This window comes from Ranitomeya imitator, chromosome 7, assembly GCF_032444005.1.
Source record: "Ranitomeya imitator isolate aRanImi1 chromosome 7, aRanImi1.pri, whole genome shotgun sequence".
Lineage (NCBI taxonomy): Eukaryota > Metazoa > Chordata > Amphibia > Anura > Dendrobatidae > Ranitomeya > Ranitomeya imitator.
The window spans coordinates 134459497-134467126 of NC_091288.1; the positions used below are offsets into that span (position 1 = coordinate 134459497).

At 47.9% G+C, this 7630-nt stretch overlaps 1 long non-coding RNA gene across 1 annotated transcript; it reads right to left on the minus strand.

Annotated features, from left to right (window-relative positions):
• Positions 1-3306: 3306 nt before the first annotated feature.
• LOC138644907 (uncharacterized) lies at positions 3307-6505 on the minus strand. The gene is made up of 5 exons (XR_011314682.1): positions 5505-6505; positions 5227-5309; positions 4936-5146; positions 4699-4855; positions 3307-4583 (listed from the first exon to the last, which is right to left on the minus strand). It is a non-coding gene; the product is annotated as an uncharacterized lncRNA (long non-coding RNA).
• Positions 6506-7630: the final 1125 nt, after the last annotated feature.

Here is a 7630-nt window from a genome sequence, read left to right on the forward strand (position 1 = left end):
CCCCGTTTGTCGGACACACCCTCATCAGAACTGGAAGAATCGGAGTGAGAATAGGGCATAGGTGTTTTATCCTTAACCCCCTCCCCTTTAAGGGACTTGAACGCTGTTTCTACCTCTGATCTTATTACTGATCGTAATTCAGAGGCAAAACTAGGGGTTTCTTCACAAATGACTTGTCCTATACAGGAACCGCATAATTTCTTAGCCCAGTTCTGTGACAGGGGTTCTCCACATAAGGGACAGTTCCTATGTTTAGTTTTCTCCGTTTTTTTCCTTGCCTAAAAATAAACGGAAATGGGGACCCCAATTATTCGGTGAACTTTCACGAAGATCACTCACCCATCTTGCGCAGCTACAGGTACCAGTTCTGGAGGAGGTATGGGATCTTGTATGAGACCCGAAGTGGATGGTGTCGGCTGGCTAGAGGCTTTACTCTGCGGCGTGGAATGGCTCCTGGAGCGTGTACTTCTGGTGCCTGCAGAGGTCCTTCTCTTTGGTTAATTTGGCTTGCGTTGGTAATGGTGCTGCTGTTGCGGCTGGTCGCTGTCCGCCATGTTGGGACTGCATGCAGCAAAGGGCGCTCCGCAGCTGTGCATTTTTAAACTGTGGCGCTGATTCACCCCCTCCTCCAGGCTGCGTCCCAGGGAAGCGCTGGTCCCCCTGCTCCCAGTGCGCATTCGCGCTCTGCTCGGGACCCGGAAGTAGTCACATCTATATCCGGTGCGGCGGCCATCTTGGTGCTCTCACACACACCAGGCCGCCGCTCCGGGCAAGAAGCGCCTCCACGTGGCGCACGCCGGGTCCCAACGGCCCCTACCCCACTCCGGGGAGGCAGCCACGCTTCCCTCCGCGCGCTCTGCAGCCCCATCGGACCCATCAGCGGCAGCGGCAGACACCGCACCAGCGGTGACAGAGGCCTCCCCGCCGTCATATCTCCACTGGCCGGCTCCGGATTCAAGGTACCGATCCTGAGGGTTCCCTGTCAGGGACAGGAAACAAAACTGACGCAGGAGAGAGGTACCGCCCTTTTTATCCTGTAGGTTTCCTGTCCCTGAAGGGCGGATTCCCTCTCTCTGGTAGTGCTGTCATAGGCGACTGAGAAATACGGATTGCACACGGTACAATGATTCTCTATGGCCCAGCTCCTATCTGCCGTATTTTACGTATCCGTATTATATGGTCTTGTACGGCCGTAGAAAATCGAAGCATGCTGCGTTTGTCAGCGTATTGCACAAAAAATCCGCCAATGAAAGTCAATGGGGGTGAGAAAAATACGGATTAGGCTGCTTTCACACATCAGGTTTTTTGCCGGATGCCGGATGCGGCGTAGCGCCGCATCGCCGGATCCAGTTTTTTTAAAAGAAACCGGAGGCAACCGGATGAGCTGGATCCGTTTTTTTAGCCGGATCAGGTGTCCGGATCCGGCGAAAAACCGGATCCGCTCATCCGGTTGCCTCCAGTTCGTCCGGGTTTCTTTCCGTTTTTTTACGGATCCGGCTTTAAAAACGCCCTCTGAAAGGCTAAAAAGGTGATTGGCCGGCTGAAAACTATATATACAGTGTTCTTAACATCTGTGATGGGTTGGAGAGGAGCAAGATACAGAGCAAGATGGATGGCATTATTGCAAACATTCTGCAGAACAACGTGGATTTCATCACAGAGGCGAATCGATTAAAAGCTATTGTGATTGAGAAATAGGAAAAGAGACAGCGTGTCATACGTCTGCGACGACGCCGTTTGTGGATCCACCCCATCACGGCACAGAGAATGACCCGGGGAGTCTTTTCAACGTTGTATATGGAGCTTCGAGGTGACCCTGAAAAGTTTTTCAGCTATGTTCGGATGAAAGCGGAGAACTTTGATATATTGGTGGAGCGGGTTCAACATCTGATAAGAAGGAGTGATACCTATTGCCGATTCTCCATTACCCTGGCTGAGCGTCTGATGGTCACTCTTCGGTAATTTTTGGATCCACTTTTGTTGTGGACTCTTTATTTGATATTTTGAATTTGTAGTAATTTCTGCCTTCCTTTTCTTCACAGATTCCTAGCAACCGGTGAATCCCTGTCTTCCCTACATTTTCAATTCAGACTGGGCATTTCCACAATATCAGGAATAGTGAGGCACACTTGCCGTGCACTGTGGGACTGTCTGCATGAAGAATACATTCCACATCCCACAATGCAGACATGGTTGGAAATAGCTGACAGATTCCTGGAAGTGTGCCAGTTTCCCAATTGCTTGGGTGCGGTGGATGGGAAACACATCCGTATCGTGAAACCGGCTGGTTCTGGATCTCAGTATTTCAACTACAAGAAGTACTTTTCCATCGTGCTGATGGCCATCGCCGATGCGGATTACAAATTTGTAGCGGAGGACATTGGGGCGTATGGCCGTTCTAATGATTCGCAAGTTTTCAAACTGTCTTCTATGGGGCGGCATTTATATGGACAAACCTTTCAATTTCCCCCCCCCAAGACCACTGCCTCAAACCTCTGAGCCACCAATGCCATTTGTATGTGTTGGGGATGAAGCTTTTCAGCTTTCAGAGCATCTTTTGAAACCCTACTCCAGCCGTGGTTTAACCAATACTAAAAGAATTTTCAACTACAGACTCACACGTGCAAGGAGAATGGTGTAGTGTGCGTTTGGGATCCTAACTGCCAAATGGAGAGTTCTCTTGACATCCATAAACTTAAAGACAGACACTGTGGATGAGGTGGTGAAAGCGTGTGTTGTCCTACACAATTATGTTATATCCAAGGAACAGCTTTCCATTGAGGACCACTCTGCCAAACCACCTTGATGGATTATAGCAACCAGACATACAGAAGTTCTGCCACAGTTTCCAGAATACGGGATCACTTTGCAGAATATTTTATTTCACCCCAAGGAAGAATACACTGGCAGGATGATAGAGTTTAAACACTTTGTATGTACCTAGTAATAACTTTAACCTTTACCCATGTTGTGTACCTGTTGTTTTTACCTTACCCATGTTGTGTACCAGTTTGGTTTTTACCCTCATGTTGCGTACCTGTTTGGGTTAACCTTTTACCCATGTTGCGTACCTGTTGTTTTCACCTTACCCATGTTGTGTACCAGTTTGGTTTTTACCCTCATGTTGCGCACCTGTTTGTGTTTACCTTTTACCCATGTTGGGTACCTGTTTGAGTTTATTTTTAAACCAAGATGTGCATCTTTTTTGGTTTTACCCAAAGTACTACTGTTACCAATAAACCTTTTTTAACAAAAGTGTTATTTGTGCCTAATGAATAAATACAAGAGAGCTTTCAACCAAAAAGTTTTATTAACATAATGTAACAACACGCAAAAAAATGGGATACTAAATGTTTTCATACGTCGGGGTGGAGATACTATCGGAGGCACTGTCTGATAGGGACACTTCGACAGTGGGAGTGTGGAGAGAGGAATGTGATGGTGGTGGAGAATGTTCAACGGTTAGGGGTGAAGGAGTGGAGAAAGCTATTGAGCGGGTGGACAAGAAAGTGGGATTGGGGTTAGAAATTTGGTAGGATGGAGGGGTGTAGGAAATGTTTTGTGAGGATTGGGTGGCAGAATGAGTGATGTGTGTAGAAGATGTTTGGGAAGAGGGTGATAGAGTCTGTTGGAAGTGGGCAGGGAGAGGAGACGAGGATGAAGTAGATGTGAAGTTGTATGTGTCGGGATCATCATATGGGTGGGATGTGGCACGGGCGGGAGGCTGGTAGTGTGGATGGTGGGAAGGGGCACGGGGCTGGTGGTGTGGCTGGTGGGAAGGGGCACGGGAACGCTGATAGTGTTGTGGCTGTTGGGACGGGGCACGATGTGGATGATGGTGAGTTGGGCGGGATGGGGCAAGGTCAGTTTGGCGATACGGGTCAGGAGGATGGTACTGGCTGTAGTGGTGGACTGTAGAGGAAGGGGGACCAGTTGGAGGATGGTTGGAAAGACTATGTGCTCTAGAGGCAATTAGCGCTAGAGTAAACTGGCAGGATTCCATTACTTGCATCTGCTGAGAAGTAGATAGCGTCTCCATTTGCTCAAGCACCGACTGAAAAAAAGTGTTGTTCGGTGACTGTTTTGCCTCTGAACGCATCGTTACCAGAAGTGTATGCATCTCGAGCATACTTTTATTTATGAAATTGAATCCTGCAGCCATTTGCTCAGACAAAACTTTCAGACAGTTCTGGAACGATGCGTTCAGGTGCAAGAACTCGGGAGCATAACTATGTACCTGACCCCTCTGGCGAAACCGCCCCGATGCTACAGGTGTACTAGAGGTGGCTGCAAGCAGAGGGGTGGGGTACAGGAAACGCTATGTTCTCAGCTACATGCAATGGAACCGGCCAGGATAATCCAGCGCTCGTGGATGGGAAAAGGGATCAGTAGAGTGGGAAGGTTCAGAGTGGGAAGGTGCAGAGTGGGAAGGTGCAGAGTGGGAAGGTGCAGAGTGGGAAGGTGCAGAGTGGGAAGGTGCAGAGGGTTCCTCACTGTCAAAGTGCCCCTCGGTGGCGGCCTCCTGAGGGATCGCCCCAGAAGTGTTCAATTGTGCTGCAGGCTCCCGAGTGCTCCCAACGGTACTGTGGAAAAAGAGAGAAACAAACAATTAATATACTGTCATTGCATGGCCCTGGCTGAAAGAGCAAAAGAGGTTAGACATGTAAAACATTAGTGCATGTGGTGGGTAATATTTACCTTCGGGTGACCATCGTTGACCTGAGGAACGACAGGGCCCTTGCATATTTGTATGTGCTCCTGCGTCCTCCAGATCCACTCGGGGCCCGCATCTCTTTATTGAACTCCTTCTTAAAGCGATCCCTGATCGACCGCCACCTTTTCACAATCCGCTTACCTGTTAAAATAGGAGAAAGACAACTTGGTTAGAAACAGCATTTTAGAATGCATCACCAAAACTGAACTGAGGATACTTACGTTCTTGAATCTGGGCCTAAACATCTAGGTCCTCCCACCTCGGAATCAGTTCACAGCAGATTTGCTCCCAGAGTCGACGGGTGACTGAGAGATCAGCATGGCGGCGGTCACCCATATTCCACAACGGCTCCCTGTCTCTGACAAGATTGATGAGGAGGTCAATATCAAGGCCGACCTCCTCACCGTCCGAATCTGGAGCACGCTGTGAAACCTGTTTGAAAAGGGGGAAAAAAATTAACAACAAATTTGAAACATTGCTAACCTCCACCCAAAAAATAACAAAAAACCTACACGACGGCGCCACCAGGTGAATGTCGCTGACGACCCTGGGAGCCACTGGAAGGACCTATTGCTTGGGCACCAGATTCAGAACTCTAGAAGAGAAAAATAAAAAATTATGTGCTTGTTGGTAGCCATTCTATGTGTTGTGTGCCATGTGATATATATGTTTTGTATGTGTTGTGTGAGGTTTCAAAGTATCAGTTTCTATGTATTTTGTTGTAATAATCTAGTGTTATGTTTTGTGTGTAGTGTAGGGTGTGTTTCCGCAATACATCACAGATACATACCAATTGTGAGCCCTCTCCGTGGGTTTCTCCACCCGTTCCCTCATCTTCGGGGACCACCTCTTCTCCTGGGGACTCAGCCTCATCAGCTTCCTACGATGAAAGATAAAAAAATACATGATACACACACACACACACCTTAGGTTCATACTAACCTCTGTGCGTTGACGGCGAGGAGGAGGAGGGCTCCCCGAAGACATGGCTGCAGGCTCTCGGCTCTGTGGCTGGCTCTCGGCTCTGTGGCAGGCTCTCAGGCAGGTTTCTGGCTCCTTCCGTCTTGGCAGGGTGTGGCAGGGTGTTGGCTCTTCTACTTTTGGGCTGGAAATGGCTGAAGGCCTCATGGCCCTGCTTTATATATAGTCCAGGGGGCTGATAAAAGTTTTTTGAGCATGCTCAGTGTAAAAAGCCGGATACGGCCGCCGGATCCGACTTTTTCCGGATCCGGCGCTTTCCGGCGTCCATAGACATGCTTTGTTGTAAAAAGCCGGAAAGGCCGGATCCGGCCTTTCCGGCTTTTTCGCCGGAGACAAAAAACATTACAGTAGACGTTTTTTCCAGACGCCGTAAACGACTCGACGCCGGATCCGGCATCGGACCGGAAGGAACGCTGGGCCGTCCGGCGCCATCCGGCACCAATAATATTCAATGGGGGAAATGCCGGATCCGGTTTCTCCGGTTTTCTATTCCGTTTTTTATCGGAAGAGCCGGAATTCGCCTGAAACAAAAAACCTGATGTGTGAAAGCAGCTTTACACACGGACCAACAGTGTGACTTGCGAGAAATACGCATCGGTGTTCTATAGAAAAGCCGGTAATTCAATTGCCGGCTTTTCCTATCTCCTTCACAAACAGCTATTTTAACAGCTAGAGACCCCAAATTTGTTACACATACACTTATAACATTAGTAGTGAGGAATATGTAAAAAAAAAAAACGGGATATGATAGGGTTTACTGCATGTAAACCATGTCTCATATCCGGTCAGGTTTGGGAAGGAGATAGCAAAAGCCAGCAATTGAATTACCGGCTTTTCTATCTAGTGCTGCATGAAATATATATATGACTCACTGATATATATATACATATATATATATATATATATATATATAAAACGAATATTTGAGCCCATGGATCCATTGTATGTCCGTTTTGCAAGCCAGCGAGAAAATCTTGCAGTACGGATGCCATGTGCAAAATACGCTGCCTACGGATGACATAAGGATCACTATTTTGGGAACATTTCTGCGTATTACGGCCGTAAAAAACAGACCGTATTTCCCTACGCTGAGTGTGATGCCGGCCTTAGGGTTGAGGCTAAAGTTAGGGTTACAGCTAGGGTTGGGGCTAAAGTTAGGGTTAGGATCACATTTATGGTTGGGATTAGGGGTGTGTTTTAGTTAGGGGTGTGGTTAGGGTTGGGATTAGGGTTAGTGGTGTGTTGGGGTTAGGGGCATGGTCGGGTTAGGGGTGTGTTTAGGGTTATGGTTGGGATTAGGCGTGTGTTTGGGTTAGGGTTTCAGTTACAATTGGGGGAGTTCCACTGTTTAGGCACATCAGGGCTCTCCAAACACGACATGGCGTCCGATCTCAATTCCAGCCAATTCTGCGTTGAAAAAGTAAAACAGTGATCCTTCCCTTCTGAGCTCTCCCGTATGCCCAAACAGGGGTTTACCCCAACATATGGGGTATCAGCATACTCCGGAAAAATTGGACAACTTTTGGGGTCCAATTTCTCCTGTTACCCTTGGGAAAATACAAAACTGGGGGCAAAAAAATAATTTGTGGAAAAATTTTTTTTATTTTCACGGCTCTGCGTTATTAACTGTAGTGAAACACTTGGGGGTTCAAAGTTCTCACAACACATCTAGATAAGTTCCTTGGGGGGTCTCGTTTCTAATATGGGGTCAATTGTGGGGGTTTCTACTGTTTAGGTACATCATGGGCTTTGCAAATGCAACGCGACACCTGTAGACCAATCCATCCAAGTCTGCATTCCAAACGGCGCTCCTTCCCTTCCGAGCTCTTCCATGCGCCCAAATGGTGGTTCCCCCCACATATGGGGTATCAGCATACTCAGGACATGTTGCACAATAACTTTTGGGGTCCAATTTCTCCTGTTACCCTTGTTAAA